Below are 17933 nucleotides of genomic sequence, written 5' to 3' on the forward strand. Positions count from 1 at the left end.
TTTCCCAGAAAGAGAAGGTGGAAAAAAACAAAAACAGAGAGACATTTAAAATACGATAATGAGCAGAACCAGGTTCTTACATTCAAGGACCCCTTTCCTGGGGGTAAGTACAGTGGGAAAACACAAACTAGACCACACACACTCTTTGGATGAGCTTCTGCCCAACAAAAAAATCCTATGTTTGATTTCAACTTCACAGCATGTCAACCTGATTTAAACTCACTAAAGACAAAACTAAACCCATCACCAAGGTCAGCAAGAAAGGCTGCTGCTACGGCTGAAGTCAAGGACTGCCTGCCCCAAGCACCCAGCACAGGAAAAGGACACTGCTGAAGGTCAGATTTGTCTGTTTCCACCTGTAAAGAGGAAGAAACGAGCCAGCTCTCCGCACTGGTATATAAAAATACTGGAAAAAAGAATTCATCAAGTTTGCGTAAGGGATCTCCTACTTAAAAACAACATCAGTTAAGGGTTTGAACAAAACTTGACTTGACCCAAGTACTGAATTTCTATTTAAATAGTCCATCTTTTCAATTTTGGAAAAAAAGTTACTGAGGTTTTGTTTTTCTTGAAGACTAAAAGAAACAAGACATGATTAAATCCAGAAAGAGTGAGCTTAAATTCAACAGTGTTTTGTAAAGAAATTCTACAACTTTTCTTGCAGTGATCTTTTCTTGCATGAGGGAAAACTTCTTTACCTTGAGAGTGACAAAGCACTGGAACTGGCTGCCCAGAGAGGTTGTGAAGTGTCTTTGGAGACATTCAAAACCCACCTGGATGCGACACCTGTTCTAGGATAACCTGCTTTACCAGTGGGGTTGGACTAGATGATCCCCAGAGGTCCCTGCCAACCCCAACCATTCTGTGATATAGCTAAGTGATAAAGCTAAACAACTCTCCAACAGTTGCAAGTCACAAAAAACTAAGATGCATCCCATAGATTTCTGTTTGGTTTTTTTTCATGACATGGAAAATATGGGAAGAATATCTCTCATTAAAAAACGCTACATCATAAGTGGGATTCTCATGTTTTTCTTCCAATTTTGTAAAGACTGAAGGTTTGGATCTTTCCCCTTCCTTCACTAATAGTCCAGCTGAGTAAATAAGATAAAGGTTGAGTCCAGCTTACACGAAGAGAAGTTTCCCTTGTTTCAGTACTGAAAATAATGATGGAGCCAGGGAATGCAGGATCGCATGAGATCAATATTCCAAGTTCCTCCCAAATCTTCTCATAAGCTTTCTCTAATACTCTTGGCAGCATTGTTTGTGTCTGATGTCCCCCAGATAGACCCACTGCTGGCCCAGGGTCTTCCCCCCTTCCCCAGACTGCAATAATGAGAAGGGATATCAAAACCTAAATGTGTATCATCTAGTTAATAGTTTCAGCCTTCGTAGTCCAACATTGCTTCTGTTTTTAAGATTCAAGGAAATATGCAAATTCAAACACCAAGGTAATTTATTATTTTGGAATTTGTACTGTTCAGTTCATCAAGTTTACAGAGTCTAACCCTGACGAATTTGGGGCATTCATGCATCCCTTGACGACTCAATAATCCACTTACAGGTCAAAAAAGCAACAGTGAAGTACCCTTTATATGGCTGTACCCTTGAAAGAGGAAAACGCTGTTCAGCATTTATCTTTATCACACATATAACCACACACCAACCATATTAATAATGGGAATCCAGAAACAGAACTTCATTATGCATTTTCTTTCCTCAAAAAGAGTTTTCTTAACACTTTTATTTTTGAAAAAATAAAATTACTTTTATGGTAGTTTGGAATTCAGTAAAACTCACCAATGCTGAGAATCGTTATACCTGCTCTGCCTGTGGAGAAGCAGATGACATGTGCCTTTAGATGCACTCCCACACCCTCAGCTTGTTAGCCATTTAAATATACACAATTAAATTAAACCAAATGAGTACACTGAAGCAGTGCTCGTATTGTATCAACTAAATTACATCAGCAGTGGAGCTCAGCACCACCTAACACCCAGTGCAGCTACCACATAACCAGAACACATTTCAGCTGCTCAGTTTTCATTTTCATTATCCTTCTGTGAATGTGCATCTCTCATGCCTTTCTGGCATTGTGGTCTGGTTCCCCATTCCTGCGGCCAAACGCTGCCACCTTCTCCTGTACTTTCCTGACCCAACTTTATAGTGCTCTTTTTCTGGCACCTTTTCTTTTCTCTGACGACATGTAAAAAAATCCTACATAAACAGTCTCAACTACATTGAAATGATTCTCGAGATACATGCTGAATTGTGAGAGTTCCTCCTTAAAGCCAGGATTCACACCATTCGGCTTAGCTGGAGCCATTTTCCTCCCAATGGACAAGTAAGGGGAAAAAGTAGAACAGACAGAAGAAAAATGGCATTTAAAAGGAAGACATACAGAAGCCCCGCAGGGGGATAACCTGGCCAGCTGACCTTCCCTTTGAAATTTTGCCAGCGCAAATTAAGTAGCTAGTCTGCAGCACTTCTGGCAGCAGCATGGGAAGGAAGTTCTGCAGTGACTTTGGATGAAACACTTCCTCAATTCCCCACAACAGCGCATTAAATATCAAAAAAGGATAATAAGGAGGTGCTGGAAAACACATTCTGAAAAACATGCCAAGAAAACAGAGGAGGGGATAAGAACAAATACAATGTCATAAAATCGACAAAATTCTACAAGAAGTTTGGAAAGCCAAAGTAGAAGCAAAACATCCATTATTTTGATGCTGTTTGCTATGCCTTAATACAAGAGATGTACCACACAGCAGAAGTAAGAGTTGAAAACAGATTAGAGGTAGTGCTTTAACAAAGGAAAAGGAGGCGGCCTTTGGTAAAAGGCAAAAAGCAACAGTAAAGCTTGTTACAACTTGAAGCTGGACTAGAAAACAATTACTTAACCACAGATTTAGCTTTTCACCAAGATAGCACCATCAGTCTGACACCAAATGAATTACATTAACTGCTCTGACTTATTGTTTTCTCCTTTGTAGATGAAAATGATAACAAATCTTACAAGGCTATGGCATCTGACACAGATTTGTTTCAGTAAATGTGTTTTCATGTACATCCACATATATTCACAATTTATTTCTAGTTTCTAGTAACATGCACTCATTTGACCTGACCTTTTTACCTTCTCTCTCTCTGCCATAAATTCCAAAACTTCCCTAGGTAGTCACGTGGCATTTCCCTCTTCCCAGCACTTCAAACCTGATGGGTTAGAATCCTCTGACACTTCAGCTGACAACTGAAATCCAAAGCACCAGCCACACTCGAAAGCTCTGCAAGAATAAAGTGCTGTGCTTGGGGTATAGAACCTAGGGCAGGTGGACAAGCACACAACTGCATGCAGAAAGACCTGAAATCTAGTTCTGCTCCTTGGTTTGATTTGCTGCGGAGTTTTACTCAAGTTACTTTGACTCAGTCTCACACAAAACAGATAAAACGTCTACCTCATCTATTTCCTACGTGAAATTTTCTTGCGAGGAGGAGGAAGTCTTAACGTCTCAAACACACACCGTCACTACAATAGCATCTAGGGAAGTAGATCTGCACCTTCATCTTCCTGTATCTCAGTGTCTTGACTGTGAGATGAGAACTGCTACCTGACAGAAGAGTTCAGACTGTGCCAGGGGCCAGACAGCAGAGTGGTAAGTGCCTTGACAGTGCCCACATGACGACAGATGCAGGGCAGCATCTGGACAAGGTGCTATAAATAAAACATTGCGCCAGTCATACACTGATGAGACTAAAAAGAACTGAAAACATGCTTCATTCCCTTAACACTGGCTACAAACTGAAGAATAATACATTACATATGGGAAATATTAGTTTCTTACTACATGGTCTTAAACTATGAGAATGCACATACATGCATGAGGGTGGGGGCAAAAGTATCAATGTTTAAAAAAAATCAGTAACATCTGAGAATTTTGTGACTATATATTGCTAAGCATTATTCTTCATTAAAACAGATTCATAAAATTAAGTACACTCTAAATGCAAATACAATTTTTAGCTTGAAAAAGAAACAAAATTCCAACATAAGAAAATGAGCCTTTGCTGGTAGAGCAAGAGCCCTTCTACTCTCACTGATTTAGCAATCAAGATACTCTGGACTGTGATGGGATTAATCTCAAGAACAACGCCGAGCACTTTAATGAGCTCTGAGGTAGTTCATGCCTAAACTATTCATTGTACAATTTAAAGACTGAAATACTTGTTTGTATATAAGAATAGGTTTTCAAAACAATTGTCATCCAATTGATTTCCAGAAACCATAGTAACAAGAAATAGTAAATATAGAATGATGAAAGGGCACAAAAGAAATGTAATTCTTGTTCAAAACAATAGAGCTATCTTAAGTTTGAAGCAGCACCTGGCAGGCTCTCATGGGGGGGGGCCCTATTTGGATACAGCTGTGAATTAAATCCAAATTATAAAGACCAATCAGACAAACCAAGTCTTTTACCGTTGTTTCTTTTGAGTTTCATCCAGTGAAATCCTAAAAGCCTGAATGACTGCCAATTTTATATTTTAAAGTTACTAACAGCTTAAATGGACTAATCTTCCCTTGTTCAGTTGCCATGATTTCAAATGGGAAACTAATCAACAGTCACATTAATTATCTGATACAAATTTAACACCAATCTAGCATTATGAAACTGTATAATTACACAAGCAGAAGTCAAAGTACGTAAAAGTTTTTCTCATCTCAGAACTTGCAGTCAGACATTTTAATGCAATAATTCTTAAATTCTTAAAAAAAAAAAAAGTGGAAATTTTTCCCATATAAATTTGCTCACAACAGTATCATTAAGAATCTCACTAGATGATAGATTCTGTATTATTGTGACACACAAATCTTCCATCAGTTGCCAAACCTAGTATTAAGGATAACCCTTTAGAAGCTATTAGTCTAAGTCAACTGAAAATAAAAAGCATATAGTAATATAGACTAAAGGCTTATTACGCACACAAAAGGATCTGTACATTGTATCACATCTCGTTAAGTTCGCTTGGTTAATCAGTGATTGAAAACAACCACTAAACGTAAACTTTGACAAAATGTATAAAAATTCAGCCTTATTGCACTGTATGACTGCACTATAAAATCTCACAAAATGGAAAGTTCTTCACGTTCTCATAACCTACAACACAGACTTCTACCATCGACCTCCTAGTCTTCTTAACCAGAGGAATTTTTAAGTATCTTGAACTGCCAATAGACTCAGTGATCACAAAAATAATTCATGCTACATTTAAACCTCTTCCATAATAAATTACAACATTCATCCTTTAGTATCAAGTTAATTCAAAAAGTTACTGAAAACACAGATACGCAGAACAAGGTCTCTTCCTGAAACACAAAGGCGTTTATTATTATACTAGTTAAGCACCAATAACTGTCTTAGAAATGGTTTGACAAAATAGTCTCTGACAAGTAGTTATTGAAACTGCTCGTCTTACGACTACAGTACTGCTTAAATTAGCGTTGATGATGAAGCATAGTTTCCTTGATATCCAAAATTAGGCATACTTTTGGCATTTAGCAGTTCAATAACTAAAATGTGCTAGAAGGAAAAGCAAACAAGACTAGGAAAAAGGATGAACTCCGGCATATGGAAGTAAAGGTCCTCAAGACTGATTACTGAGTCGGATGTTACCTTGTGCTTCAACATCAGGTCTTCTAACAACTGTGTATCCCACTACTGAAGTCTATGTTCAGCTGTACCATAGAAAAGCCATTGGCTAAAATACCCTGAAAACAACTATTCTAGGCATACAGATATTTTTTTTTCCTTCAGAATGACTGCTCAGCCAGCAGAGTGCCCAGGTGGCCAAGAAGGCCAACAGCATCCTGGCTTGTATCCGAAACAGTGTGGCCAGCGGGACCAGGGCAGTGACTGTCCCCCTGCACTGGGCACTGGTGAGGCCGCACCTCGAATCCTGGGTTCAGTTCTGGGCCCCTCGCTGCAGGAGGGACGTAGAGGGGCTGGAGCGTGTCCAGAGACGGGCAGCGGGGCTGGGGAAGGGGCTGGAGCACAAGTCTGATGGGGAGCGGCTGAGGGAACTGGGGGGGTTTAGCCTGGAGAAAAGGAGGCTCGGGGGACCCCGTCGCTCTCTACAGCTCCCTGACAGGAGGCTGTAGTAAGACTCTTCTCCCAGGTAACAAGCAAGAGGGCAAGAGAAAATAGCCTCAAGTTATGCCAAGGGAAGTTTAGATTGGATATTAGGAAAAATTTTTTCACTGTAAGGGTGGTGAAGCATTGGAACTGGCTTCCCAGGGAAAAGGTTGAGTCACCATCCCTGAAGGTATTTACAAAACATGTAGATGTGGTGCTCAGGGAGGTGGTTTAGTGGTGGACTTGGCAGCCTTGTGTTAACGGTTGGACTTGATGATCTTAAAGGTCTTTTCCAACCTAAACAATCCTATGGTTGTATGATTCAGTGGATCGCCCAACTGGCAGCTAAACATAAGCCAGTCAGAGGGCAAAGACATTCATCTGCTGCAAAGCAGAAATACAGTCAGCACAAAACCCAAAGACAATGCAGTGACAGGAGAGGAAAGGAAGGTATGGATAGCACAACTGACAGCAAGAAGATAAAACATGTCACGCCATACTCATAACTTGCACTGGCTTCTTTGGTCTCGATTCCTGAAGCAATGGAGCTTATGTAATTGGTGGAATAGAGAGCAGACCTTCCAAACAGGATGTAAAATTCAGTTCAGCTTTGGCAAAAACAAAGTTTCAAATACACTAAGCTGCTGTACGCTTTGTAAAAATCCATGGCTGAGTAAAGCATTCCTTTTCTGAGGCAGTTTTAACCCACGTGTTCCACAGAGAGCAGGCTGGTCAGCACCCACCATCAGCCCCCTACAGTCATCTCTGCAAAAGCCCCAGCAGATACTGCACAGGAAAAGCAGCACAGTGGGCACAAAAGGGCCAGTTAATAGATGTAAGACAAATCTATAGGAAACAGGGCTTCACGACTTGCACTGCTGACAGATCATCTGTTTGTATAAGCAGTTTTGCTCGGAGCAGTGTTTTGTCAGTACTATTATTGTTGTTATGCAAAGAATGTATTAAATTCTTTAATATTACATGAGACTTAATGGATTGTGTATCACATGTGGGAGGTCAAACAAGGAGGGTAATGTTCCACTCAGCCCTATAGATAAAACTGAAAAACACAGAAGCCTGCATTATACTTCAAGGAGCAAGCACAGATGTCCCAGAGATGGGAGCAGGCAGCTTGAAAAACAGAGAGGAAATAATAAAATTAAACTGAAAAAGTAATAAAAAAAGTTATCAGTGGTTGTGACAAGCAACAGTGCCATTTTCAAGAAACTTCTTGTCACTCTGATCTTCGTGATAAAGGGAACCCAAACCACAGTAAGACTGCAACTAAGCAGCTGTGCCATTGATGATACCTACTACTAAGTTACTTCCAAAGCAAATGCTCCACAGTAAGGAGGTTCTACAGCACTGCCCCTTTTAAAACCTTTTCTGCTTTCAGAAGCTATCTATATGAAACTCTCCCTGTATCCCTCCCCTTATCAACAGAATATTGCATTATATATTTGGAAACTCCCTGCAGTGCCAGTGGTAGGGATTCTGAATGTCCTCGCTACAGTAAGGAGAACATATGAAGAATGGCAGAAAGTATCTTGACTTCCACTTTCCATCCGTATCTTCATGCCAGAGCCAAAATTACGGTAATTTTAGGTCCAGTTCTGTGAAGGCTTTAATTGAGATAAAGCATAAATTTTTGCATAAAATTTCCACTTTCATGGCCTTTGGGGGAAAAAAAGCCACCCATACACAGCACAGAGCCAGAGAGATCTCAGTCTACCCTATTTTGTCCATCTGTTTTCCAGTAACAGCAGATTACTCATACTATTAAAAAGCTTTTTTGAAGGTACATTTCATCATTTGAAATCACATAAGGAACAAAAGAAAATCACTTTGCAACTACACTGTCATATTGAAAAAATATGTATTTTGTGGTTTACGATTTTATCAGAAGGTATAGTTTATCACACTTCTGCACCATGACTTTTCTACTTACCACATGCATTGTACAAAATGTTAAGAGCGTAACATCACTGCCTGTAAGTATGCATATATACAAAAAGGAGCTAAAGTAAGCTGTAGTAGCACGACAAAAAAAAGTTCAATTGCATTACTGGAAAAAAAAAAACCTCCAAAACCAGGACATGTCCCTGCCTCAGTTAAAAAACAAAAACACACACCCACACACACCCAAACCTCTATACTGTCAGACACAAGTTATGATTCCCAGTTGAAATTCTGAGGACTTTTAGAAATAAGAATCATCTTAGAAGGAGGAGAAGGGAAACACAAAGAACACATTTTCTACAGATAAATACATCCTGTATAGGTAATGTTTGCTCTCCATTACATTTTCTCGAGTCTCAATAATTGCATATTCATCTCTCTTTAGAAATATTCATTTCAACTTCTCAAACTTACTTGATTTCTAGCTACCGACTATGCATAATGCTTAACACAATGTTTAATTTTAATTTAGAATCATGACCATTAGAAGTCAAGAGTTTCTGCAGCATCTGTAGGCATTTTGTTCTGCAGAGACAGTATGATGAAATACAAACACAGGAAGCTTTTCTTAAGAGTCCTGATATTTCAGCAAGGTAGAACAACCTTTCAAGTGTTTCTTTTTGTCTGTGATTCTCTTCTAGCTGGAAGTCCTAGCTGCCAGGAGAACATGCATCAGGGTCCGTGGAAGCACACACAGTGGGAGCCACAGCTTTTAGCAATAATAACTGAAAGGTGTAACAAGTTTTATCGTAAATGTAACTTGGCATTTTTAAGAGTATTGACACAACAAAGCATGGCTTTTGAACTAATACAACACCTGAAACGTAGGGATTACTCCCTTCCGAATTTCAAGGTCATTTCAAAATCTGCAAAACATCAGAGCTGTCCAAAGCACTGGTTGGAAGGGATGAAAAAGAAACAGTGTTCTCATCTCATTGAGGATTGTTAAATTCTTTTAGATAAAGCCTTCCAATAAATTTCAGCTGGAGGGAACTGGTAACATGCATGGGAAATTTCAGCCTTCAGCACTGAAAGTTGTCAAAAATCTAAGTAAATTAGATACTCTGCTATTTTACCATCCAAAATATAGACAATAAAGATATTCACATGACTTTTAAAGTGAAAAATCTTCTTTTAATACACATTTCAAAAGAATAAGCAACTTAGCTAAAATACCCTCAACTTCCTTTATGGGGTATAACATACTGACTGTTTTAAAGCTAGCTCATCTTAGACAATCAGATTTTTGCCAGCACAATCTTTCATAACTGTAAACACAGCTTTTTATTAAAAAAAACCCACAATCCCCCCTCTTTTGCTAATTTTATTTGTCAGGTGTCTTCCAGATGGGCTTAAGAATACGTCCACATATGCTTCCATACTCTTATTTCCTTTTCTGTGCTCAGTTGCCTCCTTGCTGCTGCTAGATTATTTCTCAGCTTAAAAATGCAAGGAAAAATGACCAAATTTTTCTGCACTGTTCTTTCAGTCAGAGCAATCTTACAACAACAAGAAGTAGTACTATATTCAGATGTGTAAAATTTCAAAGCTGTATATTTTAGATGTTGAACTGGCCACTTCAGTTATATGATGTATATATGCGATATAGAAAATATTAATCCACTCCACTGAACAAATCCATGGTTCATTGAAAGTAAGATCACAAAAATAACGGAAAGATAAGTAAGGAGAACAGTGTTTTGGAAACATCCCACAATCGCAATTTAGACATAGCAATTACACCAGGGAAGAACACAGGTATCTACTGACATTTTGATTTAAAGGTTTTAAAGACAACTTTTCCTTTCACTTAAGGGTTTAGAAATCAGATTCAGTTACAGGAAAACAATGCTGCAATCTTCATTTATAACAAATGCAAAATTTAGTAAGCAAAAGTCACTGGTAGTAACAAACAGATTTGAGTGTAAAGAGAGGCAGTAGCTAAGCTATGGGAAGGGCGGTCCATAAAGCACAGATTCCTCCCACTCCCATCCTTGGATACCAGCTGTTTCTTTTGATTTCAATGACTGTCTTAGTGCAAGTATTTCTACAACCCAATATTGCTTTTCTTAGTTAGGAAACCAACAGGCAACTGTAAACAATACGTTCATAAAATTATAATCCATATTCTGTAATATGTAAACAAGTACCCATTACTTAGAGGCCACAGATGAGCATAATATTAAGTAGTAATGGCAAACAGCTGCATTTTCCTTTCTCAATTGCTTATATTTCTCAAGCATCCACTCTTTAAAATATTCTCCATACAAATCAAAGCATGTGCCTAAATGAAGGACAAAGCAACAACAGTAGTTTTAAAACACTGCATTTCCCGCAATATTATGCAAATTAAACTGCAGCCTGCGGTCTGAGTAGATAGGGTTCTTCAAAGGGTATAGCAAGTAGGAGGGTTACTGTTGTCAGATGGCAGGGAGAAAAGGGAATACCCATACCACCACCACTTGACATTGCAATCATTTACACATGGGTGTTTTTATATGAGCTAGCCCACTTTTTGCCTTCACTTGCCACAAAATAGTTTTCACCTCTCTCCCCCTCTCTCTGTACACACACACACACAGACCGATACGTGTAAGTGTATACATATATACACACACAGCCCAACATACCCACGCACTCTTACTTTGTTGATATATGTTAGCATAAAGCAAGATTTATTTCAGCATTTCCTTCAAACACCTTCACTATGTGCCATCTTCCACGTCAGTACCAACTACAGGTAAAAATGATGTGCGCAGATTTATCAATCATCAGAAAATAATGCGCTCAAAACAGATGATCCAGAAGCTTTCAAAGCTCTCATCACTCTCGTCCTGAAGCAGCTTACAGGCTAACCTTTTGAGAGGAAAACAGAAGCCCTAAAATCACTTCACAGTTGAGGGAGTCTTAGTGTGATCAACAGTGCTTCAAAACACAGTAAGTACTTGGAGTTAGCTTATCTTTTGCCTTCACCTGCCACAGAACAGTGTTCAAGTATGGTTCTGTAACCTGCACTAGAGCAGTATCCGAAAGAAGCCAGGTTAGCCAAGGAGCTAGGTTTCCTCAAAAGGGGAAAAGAGATGCGGTTACAGACCCACAGGTATAATCTGCTTTATATTTGCAGACTCTCACAAATCCAGAGAACCTGCAGCTGGGATTTCAGACATTTCATAAATAGCATCAATTCACTGTTTGCAAACCTATCTGAAGTCAACAGGAATCGATGATTTTCTTTCCCATGTATCCCAGAATTACCTGTAGTTGCCAAATGGTATCTCAGCTACCCCCCTACAAAATAAGCTGCTGCTAGCAGCTAACGGAGTTGGCAATTCAGCTGCAAACAATGTTTCCAGTTTCCAGTAGTTTTGTTGATTTTCATCACCCAGTACAGTTTTTATTTTAACTTAATAAAAAGTGAGCTTCTATAGACTCAGATCTCTTGTGAGAACACAACTTGACTTCTACTTTCCATGATTTTAACCTTTATCTCAAAAAAAAGCTTAGAAGAGGCCTTGGTGAACGTAACACTAAAAATCAAACTATGTTAACAAGCAGTACTTGGCCTTCCTATAGTTTTAAACCATTCTCTGCAGTTGGTGGCAATTGTTTCTGTGAAGATCAAATGAAGTGTTAGAACCCATACATGCCAACATAAAATAAAATAAATTAAAAAAATTAATCTCCTGTCTATGCACGTTAAAAAAAAAATATTAATTTCAAGCCCTTGCATCTTACAGGCTGTAAAGACTACATGAAAACAGCAGCCATTTATAAATCGGTATAACCCTGGTACACCAGGAGGGAACTCATTACTTGCTTTGACTTTGAAAAGAATTTATCTGTTCTTTGGATTAAGTTACAGCAGAGAGGCCCCACCAGCCCCTCTTTACCTTCTGTGGATTTGGCCCCTTTCCAGCTTGGGAAACTAACTGTACTCCTCGCTCCACAACGTGCAGCTCCTTGTGCAGCAGCTACTTTATTTTTAAACTTATCAGTTGGGTGGTGGCAAGACAAAAATACTGGAATGGTTTACTTAGCTCTTAATGGAATCATTTGTGAAAAATGCTGATTGTAATTTTGGAAGGCCATTACTAAACACGGTCTATTCACAATGCAGAACAGCAACTCTAACAAGTCCTCTGCTTCACGTTTTTCTTCCGTCATTTCATGTATACTTTTCTTGTGGAAAAAGCAGATACTGGGGTTCAAACCACAAGACAAGCACTAAGCCCTAGGCTACAATACTGAGTTAAACTGGGGTGCGTGCGCGCATGCACCTATCTGCACGCATCAGCAGCTGGTAAACATCCGGGCGTATTAACCACTGCTCAGCAGCTGTAGCAAATCAAATTCAAAAACCTTGCTGCACATCCTGCATGCTTCGGTATACACTAACAAATATTTCCACGCTACAACTGAACAAAGATCATATTAACAGTGTAACTAAGCCAGACAGCTCTTCCAAAGGAAGAATTACATTAATATTAGAAACCCATAGCATCGAGTTTTCCAATACTGCGCATAATCATGAAATGAGGGAGATTAATTTTTTTTTTAAGTGAAAAGACGGTGTTAGTTCTGTTTAATGTACAACAAGGTATTTATAGCAACCACATATAATAAAGAACAAGCAAGAGTATCATGCATGTCACTAATATGATCATTATGCTGCAATTTTTCTAGTTACCACAAATATGCAAACATCTGCATGAAGAGCTCTAAGTTGTACTAAGAAACAACATGAGTCCACTTCATGAAACAAAGCATCAAATAAGGTAAGTACCTGACACCCATGCATCTTAACTTTCCTGAGCAGTTGCTCTTTCCAGCATTCTCCTCCATCCATTGACTGCTCATTAACTGTTCCATGATATACCTACACGCATTTGCCAATATCCTCCATATGTGTGCTTATAAACTGAATGCACACTTCAGAGAGACGGCTATAATTACTTCAGATTTCAAAGTGCATCTAACAGCCTGCTGGCTCTTCTGCATGTCCCTGCACATCAGTTGGGAACCATCATTCTAGACCCATCTATTTTGTAATTTTGGAAAGACTACAACTAACCTTGAGATACTGCAATGGAACTGCAAGTTGATAAAAAACATTTGTTGGGGAAAAAAATTTTACAAGACAGAAACTTCTGACATTCACTGTATTTTGTCTTCACAACATTCACAGAGTATTTTGAAGGAATTTAACCTGATTTTTCTTTCCATATCACCCAAAGGCCTAAACAAGGCATTGAGAACAATTATCAATATAAAACATCAGGGCCACAGAGGTATTTTCATTTTTCTTAAAAAGCTGAAGTCAAGGAACTATGTAATTACATTGCTTGCTTCTATAATTAGAAGATACAGTACGTTGGGGAAGAGACTACATCAAGTCACCATGCCACCAGAGCACCGCGTAAGGGCATACCCTGCAGCACAGCTGTGTGTGTCTCTTTCAGCAGCGCTTCCATGAAAACCAACACCTCGAGGTTCCAGCGCTGGCTGTTTATGTGAAACTAAAGTTAGAAGCCAAGCCGAGCACCATCGGGGGGTAGGGGGTGTCAAGACAAGTGTGTAGCCAAGTAAGAAGATACAGGGGGAGCCTGATCTCATTCTTACTCAAGTAAGGAAATAAAGTAAATTGAAGAGTTATGCCAATAAATCTTACACTGCAAAGCAGATTTTTAGATGATACAGATGCATGTTTTTAAGTAATGTGAAATACAAGTGCATTTCAGGGGGAGCCAGCTACCCTTCTGTAATAGCCTAAAGGCCAATTGTAGCAGACAATTTGAGCTTAATATAAAAAGCCACAAATCTGACAGGTTGAGATAACTTTAACCTCCTTGGAAGTTAACTTTGAAACTATATAACAAGACTTCAGCCTTCTCATAATGAATATGTTATTGCAGAACACCCAGGAAAGGACAACCATGCCCATCAACGCACCCATGATTTGTGGGAACAGAAAGGCTGAAGAGCGTATGTGGATACCGGACGTATTTCTCCCAAGAGTAACAGAAGGAGTTTTCTACTCACAGAACCTCAGGGATTGAGAACATGACCGTGCAAAATATCAGTGGCAAGACTTCCAGCTAGTAGCTTCAGCAATCACTGCACGTGACTGGGCTATGGTCACTCCTAACTGCAGCAGCTGGATTAACGAGGCTGCCATGGGAATACCACGATGTCTGACGTTCTACAGCACCAGTAACCCACAACAGGGAGGACAGGGATCCAGCCTGCAGACTTGTAGCCTTCAGCACTTCATCCTTTCATAAAAATAATTCTGACCTCAATGCAGCAGATAGGATGCCATTCCCACGCTAGTCAGAACTCAGAATACAGCTTATCTGACAGTTTATCAGATGGTTTTATCCCTCACAGGCTCCTTCTACATTCCGTACAACCAAGTTCCATCTTTTCTTTTCATGGTAATGTACTGCAGCCTGCAGCAGCAGCTGGTGATAGTAGATCTGTCTGCCCCCTCTTTCTGGCTGGTTTGGGGCTCCATGTTTTCCACTGCTTCTCCTATGCCTTGAGCTGCTTACAGAATGCCCAACAAGCCTTCCCGACATGCTACGTTGCGGTCAGTTACCTCGTTATTAGAGAAGAGTACTTCGGCCAGCTTCTGCCAACCTCTCAAAGCTAAATCACCAAGCAAAGCTTCAAATCCAGCTACCAATAGGAATAGGTATACATTAGGAAGTTGGATTGGATTGCAGTTTCTGCTCTACAAATACAGTTGGAAAAAACTCCAACAAAAACAGAGAAACTGAACAAACTTGCTAGCTTTCTAGGCTGTGAGCTCTAGCTCTCTTCCTTCAGCAGTGATCAGGCTGCAACATTATCCACAAGTATCCATCCACAGAAGAGTAATACCTATGCTCTACGTAGTGAGGCCACTTGAATGGATATTGAGAGCACCAAATTCACCACTGCTGGTATGCAGTTTACAACTTTACTTAGCCACAGAGAGAATCTCAGCATCTTGCACCTCCTCTTATGCTGCGTTTGTTACATGCTTTCTCAGCATACCCAGACATGCACTTTCAGCTCCCCTTGATCAGAAGATGTGGATGCTCATCCCTGAGTACTTGTACGCAATACACAGGATCGGGTGGGCCGCTGCACACTTTCCTGTGCTACAGAGGTGGGCTCCACGTTACCTTCAGAGGCTGGCCAGCCATCACCAGGACCCTGTCCTTGCGTAGACCAAATTGTAGCAATGTTGCCTACCAATGTACCAGCAAAGCAATCTACGGAGCTTTACGCTATGGCCTTTCGTGAAAGAACCAAACAGGTTTGAGGAAGACTTCATTCCCCACCAGTTCCTTCGCTCTTTACAGCTGATAATTTCTAGGGAGCAAAAAGAAGTCACAAAATCTACATCATCATCTTCCTCCTTTCCCATCACTAGAGTAGTAATATGGTAAGAGATCAGGGAAAGCCAATTTGTCTTGAGTTCTCAGGCAGATGCATCCCAGAAAGGGACAAAAAGCGAAGCAGGTTTTCTCGATAAATTTGATTTTCCCTGCTGCAGGCCATGACTGGAACCAAACCAACCAAAATCCTAATACTTCTAAGCTCAGGTCTCCAGTGTCAGCACTCATCACATTACAAACCGCTGTTTGTATTCTTCTAGTGCTTTTTTCCCACCCCTCAAAAATGGCTTTTAGATCATCTCATCAAACTCATTTAATGCAAATAAAAATACTATTTTGATCACGAAATACAGTATTGACATTCAGGATTATTTTCATTGCATTGGGTGGAAACACTAGACATTCTCAAAAAACAAACAAGAAAGGTACAGAGCTGGCTGAAACAGTAAATATTGACATTTTTGATGTAAGAATTTCATAATTTAATAACAAAGTATTCTCTTGGCCAGAGAAGAAAAGCTGGGGTGGGGGGGTGGGTTGTTCTTGTTTTGTTTGTTTGGTTCTGAAGTTATTGAGCAAGCTTTACTTTATACGGTTCCATTCAGTATTGTAAAAAAAGTGTATAATCAATCCAGTGCACCTCCCACCCCCCTTCCCCAAACAGAAGCTCTTTTTCTGTATTCTAAGTAGTAGAAGCATATTGCTGAGATTTATGGCCTCTTTAAAGGAAAGACTTTCATATAATTTAGGATTAATTCACACTTTGAGTGATCAAATTTTACTGCAGTTATGGAAAGAGAAAAAGGGAACAGGGAAGGCAGGAAGAAAGCAGGACAAGCTCTCACTGGGCTCATACTCAGTGTTCCTCCAAGACAACTGTGCCCCAGCAAGAAAAATTCAGATGGCTATATCCACATGAATAATAACCATTGCTAGCGTAGCTACCTTAGTGATGGATTCTAGAGCAGCTTGATAACTAGATTAAGATGAAGCTCAACTGTGTCCAGATTTAGATATAACCAAGCTCTTTTCATTAATGAAGTTTTCCTGCAGGATAAAATGTATCATAGAACATTACATTAAAAATGGGATATTTATTTCTCTGTTAACTGAAATAAAAAATAAAACAAAAAACCACCACCTTTGAAAGGAATGCTGTTTTTTCTATTTTTCTTATTATGCCATTTTTAGTACTTGTTCAAATCACTGTTTTTCAGCCTTGCAGTCTCTCCAGCCTTAAAATTACGCAAAACCTCCAAGTCCTCTTTATTAATCTCTCTTTTAGATGATTTCCACCCAAATTAATTCTAAAAATATAACAAAGAAAACCACTAACATCATTAGGCTCACTATCTTCCAGTTACCAGTGGTTACCACTCACCACTGCTATACTGAAGTGAACTTTGTGAAGATTGTAAAGAAACACATTTACTTGAAAACAGCGTAATATACTATCCTAGACTCTTAACAAAAGAAATGCATTCTTCAGATTATAATTCAATGCCTTCTAGCTTCATGAGCGAGGTCCACCCACTTACTTGCATCAATATGCAGCACTGGTAACTTTGAGACAAGGCAGGGGATGAATAACTCCAATTTCTCAAAGCACACACAAAGGACATAGCCAAACAACAAGGAGTATGTCACACTGATGAAGTGATAAAAAGTGTGTTTGGAGTCTTGTTGCATAAATAGCAGTGTACCTGCTTACCACCACAAACTGAAGGCAGCTAAGTCTAAACAAAATCTTATCACTACTAGCTGAGCACTGTCCCAAACCTCTCCTTGTAATCTGAAAGGAAAATTATGACTGTGACCCAGATGAATCACATTCCCAGATGGACTTCCCAGTATTTTTTTCCTGGCTAGGAAGAAGGAAATTTTTTCCAGCTTACTATGAAGCAATAGCCATCTCATCTTGCAGTACCGATGAATTTAAACAAGTAGATCAAGAGTCTCCCTTGGAGGTGCAGCTTGCTGAACATTAAAAAAAAAAAAAAAAAAAAAAAAGGGAGAGAGAGAGAGAAAGAGAAGCTTCGTGTCTCCCATCTAACCCTGCCATGAAAGAGAATATAATTTTGAGTGAATGGCAAAAAAGTTCCCACTAAGCCTGACAGCTCAGGAATATTAGAAATGCCCAGCTGGGTGAGACCAATGGTTCAACTAGTCCAGAATGTGTCTCCAGAAGGGCAGAAAAGGTGCTATTTAAGACAACCCATAAACTACGTTCTGCGGTCCACTCCCCTCTCCCTCTACCTGCTGACCATGAACTCTCCTAACCCTGTTTTGAACCTGCCTACACTGCCTGTTTTCAAAACATCCTCTGGCTGCAAGTTGCATAAATTTGCTAGCTGCTATGTAAACAAATACTTTCTTTGATCCGTCTTACACTGATTCCCAACCAGTTTCATCAAGTGTCCTGTAATTCTGGTATTGCAGGGTTTCTGTCAGCAAAAGAATT

The 17933-nt window shown here is 39.6% G+C and overlaps 1 protein-coding gene across 1 annotated transcript in view; it reads right to left on the reverse strand.

The window, feature by feature from the left end:
- The window catches only part of IRS1 (insulin receptor substrate 1), a 54238-nt gene that overhangs the window by 6336 nt on the left and 29969 nt on the right, over nucleotides 1-17933 (reverse strand).

The sequence above is a fragment of the Falco rusticolus genome, chromosome 13, assembly GCF_015220075.1.
Source record: "Falco rusticolus isolate bFalRus1 chromosome 13, bFalRus1.pri, whole genome shotgun sequence".
NCBI lineage: Eukaryota > Metazoa > Chordata > Aves > Falconiformes > Falconidae > Falco > Falco rusticolus.